General features: G+C 48.7%; 1 protein-coding gene across 4 annotated transcripts in view; it reads left to right on the top strand.

Moving 5' to 3' along the window:
• The window catches only part of CUNH1orf232 (chromosome unknown C1orf232 homolog), a 71455-nt gene that overhangs the window by 1364 nt on the left and 56857 nt on the right, over nucleotides 1–13234 (top strand). Inside the window, exons 1-2 of one of the 4 annotated variants that reach the window (XM_088442090.1) lie at nucleotides 5–52; nucleotides 6555–6598. The exons of 1 other annotated variant lie outside the window; for it this stretch is intronic. The gene's annotated coding sequence lies outside the window, so the exon portion shown is untranslated. Of the gene's footprint in view, nucleotides 1–4; nucleotides 53–118; nucleotides 204–6554; nucleotides 6599–13234 lie in introns of those variants that run through there. 2 more of the 4 variants (XM_088442091.1, XM_088442089.1) reach the window with 2 other exon arrangements.

Below are 13234 nucleotides of genomic sequence, written 5' to 3' on the forward strand. Positions count from 1 at the left end.
CAGACGGCGTCATGTGGGAGGCGCAGTAACAAGATCTGACTCTACCATAGAGGTAAAACATGTGTCCTGCCGGATGTTAGCGCCCCCCAAAGTTTTTGTTTTGTTACTGATCTTAATGATCTGTAAAATGTTAGCTGCATAAAATAATTGTAGTAATAGCAGAGGTTATTCTCATCTTAATAGACGTTCTATGAATCTGGCATGTAAGTGTTTTCTTGAGTAGTAGCTGAATAACTAACAGAAGTGAACAGTGACCTTACAGCTAAATTGTGCCTGCATAATTAATTTAGTACCTAATCCTTTAAACGTGTTCTAGATTGTTTCGACTATTGTAACTCATTAGTGAAAATGTGGTGTGGACGTCCGATGCGTTAATATTTTTAAAACTACACTGCAAAAATTACAAAGGCAAATCAAATTATCAAGCTCTTTTTACTTAAAATCATATAGAAACTGCAGTTTCCATATGATTTAAGTATTGGTGCTATGTAACAAGAGATTTTACAGACATTTCATGCAAAAGGAAAATGAGTGCCTCAGGTCTGGCCCCTGTGTGTACCAAGCACAAAAAAGCATACATTTTGGAGTTTGGGGCCTGTTTCAGCTTTGGGAATAGAGTTGAGAAGCCGCACGTAACTGATCATCTTGGTAAGACCATGCTGCACTGCAGGTGGGACAGATGCGAAATGTGCAGAGAGATTTACATTTCAGAGGAGTGTCCCCAAACTGACATCTAAATTGCAGTGTAAAAATAAAGCTGTGCAGTATTTGTGGGCTACATGCAAAAGCAGCCAGTATTTACCATACATGTAAAATAAAATATATGTATTTGTTCCCCTTGCATTGCAACATGGTTTGTCCTGGTTCACAGTTACGTACTCTTTCTCTGTTCCCAAAGCTGAATCAGGCCCTTGATCCTAAAGGCTGTCACCATGCTCAGGCTAAATAAAAGCTGCCGCCTTATACCTATGGAGGCATTTTCCCGGATAACTAGGTTTGTCATATCATCCCTTTAATTCGGGACACGTGAATTATGCAGGTTCTGTGGCCAGCCAGCTACAGAATCTGTGTAATTCATACAGCTATGTCCTTCCTCATCTATTCACCGTGTGTTATGAGTCGAATTACACCAGGTGCGTGAGAGCCGCTCGCACGTGTGCGACTCGGCCAGCGCCGGCCGTCTTTTTCACTGCAAATGCATCTTATTTGCCATGTGATGTGAATAAGGGCACACATCCACTAGACAACAGGCAAAAGACTGCACGATTACGATATTGTAATCGTGCAGTCATTTGTCAGTCTGTGGTGTGCCATCACTGAACGAGCATACGTTCAGTGAAGGCACATCAATCATCTGCAAATGTGCTGAACCTGATATCGTCAGGTTGTACAACATATTTGTACGATGATAGATGTCTAAACGACCAGCAATCTGCAAACGATTATCGAACGATAACGGTATCGTAATCGTTCAGTCGCTCAATTTAATCGTGTAGTGGATGTGCACCTTAAGACATATAAGCAGACCTTGCTGATATGATATCCCTTGTAGTATTAGTGTGGATGGTTCCAATGGAACCTTGCAGCTATTTGAATATCCTCCAATCTCATAGTTAATGGTAAGCTCAATGGAGGACAAAATCCAAAAGTCTGAGCTATTTTTTTAATCAATTTTACAGGCAAGCCATTTTACATTGGAAATCCATAGAGGGGTCACATACAAGAACATACTTGCATTAAACATGACACAACAACATGGTTTTATCAAACAGGGGGCACTAAAGTAGCTGCAGCTTTCAGGGGTTAAACCAGTTTGGGCCAGCAATTTGAAAGGGACTCCTTACATTAAAATCCACCTATATTTAGTATGTAACATCAGTGTTTTAACCAGAGCCATAGCAGGACGCGCAGATTGGCTTTCCAGCAGATTCGCAGGCTACAAAGTGCCGTTCCAAGCCAAATACAGATGCCACAGGACAGTGACGTTGCCGCTCCCTTGGCCTTGCACCCTGGACAACTGCACTGCTCACACACCCCTAGTTATGGCTCTGGGTTTAATTATTAAAAACCTATAATTGTTTAATATAATTGGTAAATATGTCTCTTTTGCTTACTTTGCCTTGTGTTCTGATACCAAAACCTTGTTAGCCCAGGATAAAATTCAAGTGGTTTTTATATAGAATAGGTGGATTTGCATTGGCCCCAAATCTTCCATCCCTTAAAAAAAAACTACAGACACTTATTGATTTTTTTTGAAATTGGCCTTTTAACCCCTTTGCCACCAGATTTGATAGCCATAACCTTATTGGGCCAGCATATCTAAAAGAATACATGCCTACCCTCCCAGGATCTTTGGGAGGCTCCCTTTTTTCCGAGTAACCCACCCCCGGAAGAGTAGGCACTTATCCCGCATTCCGCCCACTTCCTAGTGAAGTGGGCAGAATGGGGTGAATTTTCCATGGGATCAGCGGGTCCGTTAGTAGGGGGCTGGGCCTAATCACGCGTTCCTATGAGAATCTGGTCATTTTGCCCTCCCCCTAATTAAATATGCAGCAAATTACCGCAAGGGTCGGGGCCTAATGATGCGAACCGTCCAGCCCCGCCCCCAACACCGCCCACCTGTTTCTCCCCGGGCTTCTCCTGGGGATGAAAACTTAGATGTCGGCAAGTATGACTAAAAGTCAGTTTCATATAAGGGATTCCATTGATGGCTCTCCACTGTGAAATCAGTAGTGCAACTTGATGTTACCGGTAAAAATAAAGCTTTTTAATTATATGTTCTAGCAGGAGTAAGAAGGGCCTGATTCAGTAACACGCAAAGTGGCTGCATCTGCAGTTTTTTGCACAACACATTCATATGAGGGGCCTCTGCAGGGCTATTCAGAGTAGTACGAATATCAGCTGGATCTCCACTCGCAGCTGATTAGATGTAACTGAGTGGCAACAGGGCATTCACACTTAGAAGGTATATTTACTAAAGTGAGAGTTTTTAGAAGTTGATATGTTGCCTATAGCAACCATTCAGATTCTAGCTATTCTAGAAGAAAGCTAGCTAAATGTTAATTAGAAACTGATTGGTTGCTATGCCACTTCTAAAAACTCTCACTCTAGTAAATATACCCCCTAGTATTAACTCTAGGATTTCTTTTGGGCATGGTTCTGGTCACTGAGGAGGACATACGATATTTTAATTTTGAAGGGCAACATTTTAGAAGTGACGCATCGCTAAAGCTATGAGGCATATTATTAAATTGTGGGCACTAATGTGAGGCATATTATGTAATAATTAAATATTACCCAATCAACGTCACACATGCACTTTCAGTTATACCCAAACCTCTCCATATGTATCAGACCATCCCACATGCCTCTCTAATGCCCTAATATGGAAGATGTGCAATCTCACAAGTGCTCTCCAATTACCAGGATTACATATATAACCAACACTACAGTGTAAAACCACATCAAACAGATTAGTGAAATAAATCACCCTTAATTCAATGGGTAGTGGTACAGTCCATTCATATATAGATGGATATCCACAAGGGATGAAGTTTCCAAACCTCTACGTGAGGGATAATGTTGTAGATCTGTAATACAATAGTGCCTTGCCAACCTTTATGTTCTCATGGACAGGGCCTGAGCTAGGGTAGTGCGGCTGGTGCCATCGCACAGGGCACCACAGATCAGGGGGCGCTGTTTGGGCCTGTCAAATTTTGGTTAATATCATTCTTGCTTGTAGCTTCCTCTTATTTCATCCCCAGCATCTCCTGGCCTCTACTATCTCTTCCCTGGCCCTTCCCCATGAAGCCATGGCCCTTTTTTGGGTGCATTATGTCCCTTTGAAAAATGAGGGGGACGCCAGTGCTCTTTATGGCACAGGGCACCAAAAAGTCCAGTTACGGCTCTGCTCATGGATACACACCCGGCATGGAAAGACACAAGAGGAAAATGTAGTGTAGATTCCTTTTAAAAACAAAATAATACAAGTTGCACTTACAATATTGAAGTGGGTTATAAACATATAACAAAGTCCCATCGACATGCAGCATACATCCAGCATCAGATGATAAACCATCCCATGTCCCAGTTGGTAAAAAAGGGAAGCGAGCCTGAGGTCCAGATAGTCAGGTACACCAAACGGGAGGCGATGCACGTGCTGCTTAACACCGGGAATCCGAGAAAGGTGAGCCATCTGATGCTGGATGTATGCTGCATGTCGATGGGACTACAAGGCACTATTGTATTACAGATCTACAACAGTTATCCCTCACGTAGAGGCTTGGAAACTACCTCCCAGGGAACACTGTGGATATCCATCTATATATGAATGGACTGTACCACTACCCATTGAATTAAGGGTGATTTATTTCATTCATCTGTTTGATGTGGTTTTACACTGTAGTGTTGGTTATATATGTAATCCTGGTAATTGGAGAGCGGTTGTGAGATTGCACATCTTCCATATTATTGCCTTGTTTGTTTTAAGTATCTCTTTGGGTGTATACGTACTTTGTACTACTCCAGCAGCACTTCGATTTTTATTACGCACTCTTTTGAATCAATTGTTTTTCAAATTCTTCGATGCCCTGTAAATGTGCACTTAACCACTTAAATGACGTGGACGCTTGGGATGCGAACGCAATTAACTGTGCTTCAGCTGACACACGCACCACCACGCTGTGTTTTTGAAGAAGAAATCTGTTATACACATGTATAACGGATGTACAGAGCTGATCTCCCCTGACTTACCTGGTCCCAGCAGCAGCTCCACCATCATCATCCGGGTCCAGGCGCTCATGTGACCAGCAGTACCTCAGCACACGTGTGACTGACAGTATTTTCCTCCTATCCCCTAACCCCTACCCCTAGCCCTCCTCCTGGTCCTCATACACTACTGCTGCAGTCGCACCAAACTTCCCTTCTTGGCATGCCGGGTACCGGCTCTGCTTGGTTTGAATCTGCTACGATGTAGTGGCCGCAGATTTTTTTCACGCCAAGTTTCGTTGTGCGTCGTATACAGATTCAGACTCAACCGCACACAGATATACTAGTGTTGCATATGAATTTAATCAGAGCAGTCTCGTGAAGTGGTCTTGTCGCATCACATTGTGATTAGGATGCACATTCGCGCCGCATGTCGTATTGAGGCTAAATGCATAAGGACTCATCTATATTCTTAATACTGTACTCTATACCAGTGGTTCTCAATTCCAGTCCTCAAGTACCACCTACAGGTCTTGTTTTCAGGATTTATGCCTGTGGAAACAGGTGGGATAATTAGTGGCCCAACAAAAACCTGTACATGATTAAAGAAATCCAGAAAATATGACCTGTTTGTGGTATTTGAGTTGAAAACCCCTTGCTCTGTACTTTACCATATCTCCATGTGGGATACACAAAGGTTAAACATACAGTAGAAACACCCGTCTTTGAGCCTGAAAGCTCACAACCAGATAATATCAAAACATGATATAAATAACACATATATCCAATTAGCCACGAACGGCGCAAAATGGGGATTTTTCTACGATTATCCCCGCAAATGTTTTTTCTCCCTATCCTATTATTTCAGACGAAATAACAGGACATTTCAGATGAAAACACATAGGATCCTTATAAGTTCACTGACCTATGTGTTTTTGCCTTTGCAGCGGCGAAAAAACTGCAGTTTTCGTGGATTTTTTCTTGGTACACATCACATCCCGAAAAAACCCCACGATGTGTCGGCTTCGGGCAGCACTTCTGGGCAAATTGGATAGCCCCGGGGGATCCATTAGTGCCTGAACAATGGGTCTCATTCAGACCCGCTTGCGAGCGCTGTACTCTCGCAAGTGGGTCGATGGTGCCCTAGTGCGCATGCGCATGACGGAGGGAGCTCCGTCGTGCGCATGCGCGAGACCCAAATAACGACAGGGTAGCCGTCGTTATGGGTCTCGCACCAAAGGGGGCGTGCTGTCGATGTTGATTGACAGCACGCCCCCTTTGGTGGGCGTGCCGGGGGGCGTGGCTGCCAGACGGAGGCGTTCCCATGGGAACGCCTACCATCTGGGTCCGGCCCCACTGACATCACTAGTGATGTCAGTGGGAGTGATTTTGGCTCTGATAGAGCCAAAATCACTCCAGGGCTTGCAGTCACCGAGACCCTACCGCAGGGTCTCGTCGCAAGCCCGATGGTCGCGATGGTCTTGACCATCGCGACCATCATCATGGATGCTCGCATAGGCTGTGGGTGGTCACCCACAGCTATGCGAGCGGCCAGGAGGCCGCTCCAAGTTTAGGTAGGAGGGCCCTGATTCAGAGCGAGCGCTCTGGTCAGAGCGTCCGGCTCTGAATCAGGCCCAATGTTCGGGGCTAATTGGATACCGCCGATAGTGTATAGGGGTAAATTTAATAGCCTGCAAATTGCAGGCATCGCCGACTTACTGGCAAGTCTGGCTGATGTTTTAAAGTAACAATCATTTGAAAGGCAAAACCAACCTGGTTTCTAATTTTTTATCTGCACCTTTGTTTGTCATTAATCCCCTTGTCTCTGCAATCTGGCTGTTGAATAGAAGTGACATGGACAAACAGGCACAACTGAATTTGAATATGGCAGGTAAGCATAATCTTTTCATTTTAATATTTGTTTGTTGAATTACAGAAAAGGAACCTATTGACACAATATGGGTCCTAATCATTAAGCTCAGGGCCTGATTCAGTAAGGATCGCTATTACGTATGTAGCTCCGATTCGTACGGAATGCCTATGCTAATGCCTGCCAAAGCACATCCACCATAAAGACGCTCACAGCTGCCTTCTCATATCTGTCCAACCTCGCTCTTCTGTGTAAACATTGGTACCATCGAAGCAGATCAGCCAGTCACGCAGCATTTACACCAGGTCTGACCATCCACAGACATTGCAGATCCCGTCACACACGGGCTCTCAAACTGCTTATGCAATTGCTATGGCTAATTTATGCATATCCAAGAAACGGCATTAAAATGGACAGGCACGCCTCCCTGTTCCGACCACTCCCATGTCACCACCCCCAAACGTTCACAGCTTGTCACACACTCTGCGATGGATATCTATGTGCGTGCATAATTGCAGTGCACTTATACACATGCGCAAAGGCTAACAATCACCCGATCTGCGTACGCTGCTAAATCAGGCCCTCAGTATGCAAATGCGCTAATGGGCTTTGAGATTCTGTCAGTCAGGAATTCCTTAGTGAGGAGACATCTACTAAAGGGTGATTTATTAAAGAGCAAAAAGTTCTATTATACCCCTTTTACACCAGAGCTAAAACCCGGGTTATTGCAGGGTTAACTCAGGTAGCTCCTTGGTGTAAAAGGGGACAGGGTTTATTTACCAGGTCGAGTGACCCAGCAATCCAACCCAGGTAACTTGCAGGGTTTAACATGGGAATAACCCATGAAACCCGGCAGTGTAAATGGCGCACCGCATTGGCCGGCTTCAGTGGCGCTTTCTAAATGACGTCATCTCCAAGCGTCCACTTCCACGTCGGAAGAGCCGGGTCACTGCAGACTCTGCTCCGGTGTGAACGGCGCCGTCTCGGGAATTTCCTGGGTCGGCGCCAGCTAAATTCCGGGTCTGATCCGGTTTGGAACCCTGTTCCAACCTCCAGGTCAGACCCGGAATTTAGGTATAAAAGCGGTATTATTAACAAAAATGTATCGAGGGGAGGGAGGGCCCCTGAACCAGTATTTTGTCTTGGGCACCATGAGGTCCTAATCCAGCTCTGAGTGTATTTAACCCTAGTGCTGTAGCTCATGGTCTTTAGTTGAATTGTGTGTAATGATTGGTAATCAGAAGCCAAATTAAATCCCAGGTTGTCATTGCTATTTTAACAGGGCTCTTTGGCCAGCAGATTAAGATTACGTTTATTAACCACTTGCCCGTCGTGGTTGCATCAGACTTTCCCTGACAGACTTGCATCTCCTGTGACCATGTCTGAGATGCCTATGGCAGCGGCTGCTGAGAGGTAACCTCCTGGCAGCCCACTGGGTTTAGCCCACTCTGCGGGCCCCTCGGTAATATGGAAAGTAATCTGATCTTTTTCGCACATAGCTTTTAGTCACTCTGATAGAGCATTTTTCTTCTGCACCAAATCTAACATGTTACCTGTTGGTTAGCTATTGAGCTGTAGTTTGTGAGAGCAAAAATGCTCAGAGTGGATAAGCTCCAATATTAATTATAATCTTTTTTCAACTTTGTTTTTCTGTCAGCTATAAAGCTCTTGTCTGACAATAACCTAAGATACATGTCCATGTACTGTATATAAGATAATGGGCTTGTGTACTAAGGATTCCATTTCAAATTGGCAACAGAATAAGTAATATGCATCTCCATAGTGACACACAACTGAGTCATAGGGCTCTTGTTGCACTTGGAGTAAGGTGATCGGTCTTCCCCTTTTGGAAGAAGCTTATGCAAAATAATTCTCCAAAGGCATCTAAGATCTGCATTATATTTTTCATACATGTTCTGCTTTAAAAGAAACAGCTGAAACGTAAATGAAAAGATGAACATATGATAATCAATTTATTTGTGTTCATAGATGCATTGTTTAGTTCATAGGACATCTGCCTAAATGTTAATTATTATTTGCATTAACATAAATACAACTTTCTACTTCAGGGTCCATAGGGTATCCACAGGATACCTTGGGGTATAGGTGTGACGTCAGTCGCAGGGCACCAAAGAGTTAAGCTTTCAGCCTCCCAGGATGCACTAGGTCCCCCTCCTATACCCCGCCCCCGGGCCAAGGCACCTCAGTTTAGTTTGGTGCCCGGCCGGCGTCGGGTGCACCTGTCGGAGTGGGGGCTAGAAGAGCCCCTGAAGCTTTCTTCAGTGCAGCTGTGGCTGCACATCTGGATGTACAGCATGGACAGTCAGTCCTGACGTCCATGCTGTCTTCCCTACACCCCCGCCGGTACCAGAACGCCGGTACCGATCCGGGGATGCTGGTGAGCATCTGGGGTCCCAGCTAGCGGTGACCCCAGATGTTCCGGACCATGGCCGCATCCAAGGGGGACAAAGGTAAGCAGCGGGGTCCCGCGGTGGGTCCCTGCTGGTCACATGGTCCTAAGTCCCCAGGCAGGGGGCTCCCTGGGGACTGGCTGCAGCATGGAGCCAGGTACTGAACCTGCGCTTTCCACTACCCCCTGGGACAGTGGACCGCAGCAGAGCGGTAGCACTGCGGCGTCCCAGGGGTTAAATGCATGCCAGGGGAGCGCGCCTTCCCTGTCTCACAGCCGGCGCCTCCCCCGCTGCACACAGCCCTCTCTGCACTGTGCTGACTGGTCCTGTGTCAGCGCTCCTCCCCCAGGCCAGCTTCTCTCTGCTCCTCGGCGGCCATCTTCTCTGCAACGCATGGTGAACGCTGCTGGAAGTCTGGAAGGAAGCATCGTGGTCTGGGTCCCCCCGCATACCTCTCCTCCGCTGTGGCTCAGGTCTGTGTATGCAGCGCTGTGTCCTACTAGGCCCTGTGTCTGTGTAGTTGAGTGATCAGCGCTGTTAGTGCAGGAATTGTTATTTCTCTGCATTGTATGTGACTGTGCTAGCGCTGCCTGTAACTTTTCTTCTCTAAACTGTCAGCTTTATTACTGTCCCTGTTCTTTCTGCTAAAGCCCTTGCGGTGCGGTGCTGCAGGGTGGTCTCTCGCCTATTTAATACTTAATTGGTGAGAGAGGTCACATACGTGGTGCCATCATGTCTGAAAGTGATTTTCCCCTCCGGCTACAGTGTACCACGTGCAAAGTACCGTTAGCGGAGGGGGAGGGTAGCGCGGACGGCCTTTGCCGGCAGTGTTTGTCCATGGCGTGGCCTATTACGGTTACAGCACCGGTACAGGAGCCGCCCTGGGCTTGTTTCGCTCAGGCGTTAACAGCTTTAGTGGGCCAGTTAGCTCCGCAGCACGCGTTTACTCCGATGGGTTTGTCCCAGCAGTCTGTGGTGTCGTCACCCATGCAGGGGTTCCCACGACAATTGGTGGTACCCCACAGTCTCCCTATTTCCCCGCTCCCGGGTTCTCAGGAGCCAGCGTGGGTTAACTCCCTGACGAGTTCTGTACAGCACTTGTCGGATGTGTTGCAAGGGGAGTCTGTGATGCGGCCTCATAAAAGGCCGGTGGCGTCTCTGTCCGCTCCTTATGAGGATGACGAAGGGACGTCTGATGATGGGGAGATTCTGGATCCTTACGATCAGGAACCTCTCCATACTAAGGACGCTGATGCTAAGTCCAAAGTATATATTCCTGGACTTATTCGGGCGGTCCGCACAGCCTTGGTGATTGAGGACGAAGTTCCCCCAGCGGCTAAATCTAAGTATGCCTTTTTCAAAGATGTGAAGGGCGATGCCACAGTCTTTCCTCTTTCGGGTCAGTTGGTGGACCATTTAGAGGAGGCGTGGAAACAACCTGGCAAAAGATACCAGCCGCAGAGACGCCTGGCGGTGGCTTATCCGTTCGCGGATAATTATTTTGCTAAGTGGGAATCCCCTCCACAGGTGGATTCTCACGTGACCCGTCTTGTTCGTAGTGCCACATTGCCGATGCCATCCATGTCCTCCCTTAAGGATGCTACGGACCGCAAGGTAGAAATCTGCCTGAAGTCCGCTTATTCCCTTGCAGGGGGGGCAGCACGGCCGGCTATGGCCATTTGCTGGGTTGCCAGAGCGATGGAGCGCTGGGCGGATTCATTAGAGGCTTCTTTTGAATCCGACTGTCCGGCCGAACAGGCGGAGTTGATTGGCAATCTCCGTGATTCAGCCACCTACATCAACGAGGCGGCTCTAGACATTAGTACTCTGGTGTCTAGAATTTCTTCAGCAGCGGTAGCTGCTCGTCGCACCTTGTGGCTGCGATCCTGGAAGGCGGACGCAGATTCCAAGAAAGGTCTGGAAGCGTTGCCGTTTACCGGAGAAGTTCTCTTCGGTCCGGATCTGGATAAGATTGTGGCCACGCTGGCGGCAGCCAAATCTGCTTGTCTCCCGTCGGCCGCTGCTCCTTCTGGTTCTGGACCATCGTCCTTTCGGTCATCTAGGGCCCAGGGCAGGCCCAAACCACAGTCGTTTCCTCAACAGGCTGGCCCTAAGAAATCGGTCAAGCCCCGGAAACACGCATGGAGTACCAGACGTCCGGCCCCCAAGCCAGATGACAAGCCTGCGGCCTGACGGTCCGGGTCTCCCCTTGGGGGATCCCAGGGTGGGAGGCCGCCTGCTGCAGTTCTCCCGGTGTTGGTCATTCACTACGACAGACACTTGGGTTCTGGAGGTGGTCTCCCACGGGTACGCCCTCTCCTTCCGGCACAGACCCCCGGCTCGATTCTTCACCACGGGTCTACCATCAGACCGGAACAAGGCTACGGAGCTGCGGAAGGTATTGCACACTATGCTCCAGGCTGGAGTTATAGTGCCTGTTCCATTCTCCCAGAGGGGCCAGGGTTTCTATTCAAATCTATTTTTGGTACAGAAACCCAATGGGTCATATCGTCCGATTCTCAACCTCAAAGCACTCAACAAGTCTTTGCTGGTGCCGAAGTTTCGGATGGAGACCCTACGGTCCATCATTCTGGCGCTGGAACCTGGGGACTACATGGTGTCATTGGACATACATGACGCTTACCTGCATGTCCCTATTCTTTTGCGCCATCAAGAGTTCCTTCGGTTTGCAATCCGCAGCGACCACTTCCAGTTTCGGGCGTTACCTTTTGGCCTGGCGACAGCACCACGTGTTTTCACCAAGGTGATGGCGGTCATGGCGGCTTCTCTGCGGCTGCAAGGAGTCCGCATGTTGCCGTACTTGGACGACCTGTTATTGGTGGCAGGATCTCCAGAGCTCCTGTTACACCACTTGGACCTGACCATTGCACTGCTGCAACGGCACGGCTGGCTAATCAACTGGCAGAAGTCCACTCTAATCCCGTCTCGGAGGATTCTGCATCTTGGAGCCTTATTGGACTCGGGACAGCAAAGGATCTTCGTGACGGAGGACAAGATCTCTGCTTTACAGTCAAGGGTGCGCAGTTGTCTGCACAGCCGCCGGGTGTCCTTACACTCGGCGATGAGGTTACTGGGCTCCATGGTGTCGGTGTTCGACATGGTGGAATACGCCCAGTTTCACTCCAGACCTCTGCAGCACCTGATCCTGTCCAAGTGGAACGGGCTGCCGCAGTCTCTGAAGTTCCAGACGATTGTGCTCACCCCGGAGGTTCGCCTGTCCCTTGCGTGGTGGTTAAAGACGACCCACCTCAACAAGGGACGTCCGTTCTGGGTTCCAAATTGGGTCCTGTTGACAACGGACGCCAGTCTTCGTGGCTGGGGAGCAGTTTCGGGTCCACACTTGTTCCAGGGCAGGTGGACGCCGACAGAAGCGGAGCTTCCAATAAATATCTTGGAACTCCGTGCGGTCTTCAATGCTCTCCTGCAGGCACAGCGGTTTCTCCAGGGTCACCCGGTGCAGGTCCAGTTGGACAACGCTACCACCGTGGCCTACATAAACAGGCAAGGAGGAACTCGCAGTCGGGCAGCTCTCGTAGAGGTCTCTCGGATCCTGTTTTGGGCGGAGCGCAATCTTCCGGCCATATCAGCGGTCTTCATCCCGGGAGTGCTAAATTGGGAGGCGGACTTTCTAAGTCGCCAGGACGTTCATCCAGGGGAATGGTCCCTGCACCCGGACGTTTTTCAACTACTGGTGGACAGGTGGGGTCTTCCAGAAATCGACCTCATGGCGTCCCGGCACAACAACAAGTTGCCGGTGTACGGGTCTCGCACAAGAGACGAAGGGGCGTCTCTGGTGGATGCTCTGTCCGTCCGGTGGACGTTCCGGTTCGCATACCTGTTCCCTCCGGTCTCCCTTCTTCCACGGGTAATCCGGAAGTTCAAACAGGAAGGAGGGACGCTCCTGTTGATAGCTCCCGCGTGGCCCAGACGGCACTGGTTCTCAGACCTTCAGGGTCTGTCCGTGGACAGTCCTCTGCGGTTGCCGCTACGACCGGACCTTCTGTCTCAGGGTCCTTGTCTTCACCCGGACCTGACTCGGCTGTCTTTGACGGCGTGGCTGTTGAGACGGCCATGCTGAGGTCCCGGGGGTTTTCCAGCTCTGTGGTGCATACCATGTTACGAGCTCGGAAACCGTCTTCCGCGAGGATATACCATCGCGTGTGGCATACGTTCTTCCAGTGGTGTCGACCGAGAGGTTATGCACCGCGGGAGTTTCGTCTGTCTC

Source organism: Taudactylus pleione, unplaced genomic scaffold, assembly GCF_031769625.1.
Source record: "Taudactylus pleione unplaced genomic scaffold, aTauple2 ptg000305l, whole genome shotgun sequence".
Taxonomy (NCBI): Eukaryota; Metazoa; Chordata; class Amphibia; order Anura; family Myobatrachidae; genus Taudactylus; species Taudactylus pleione.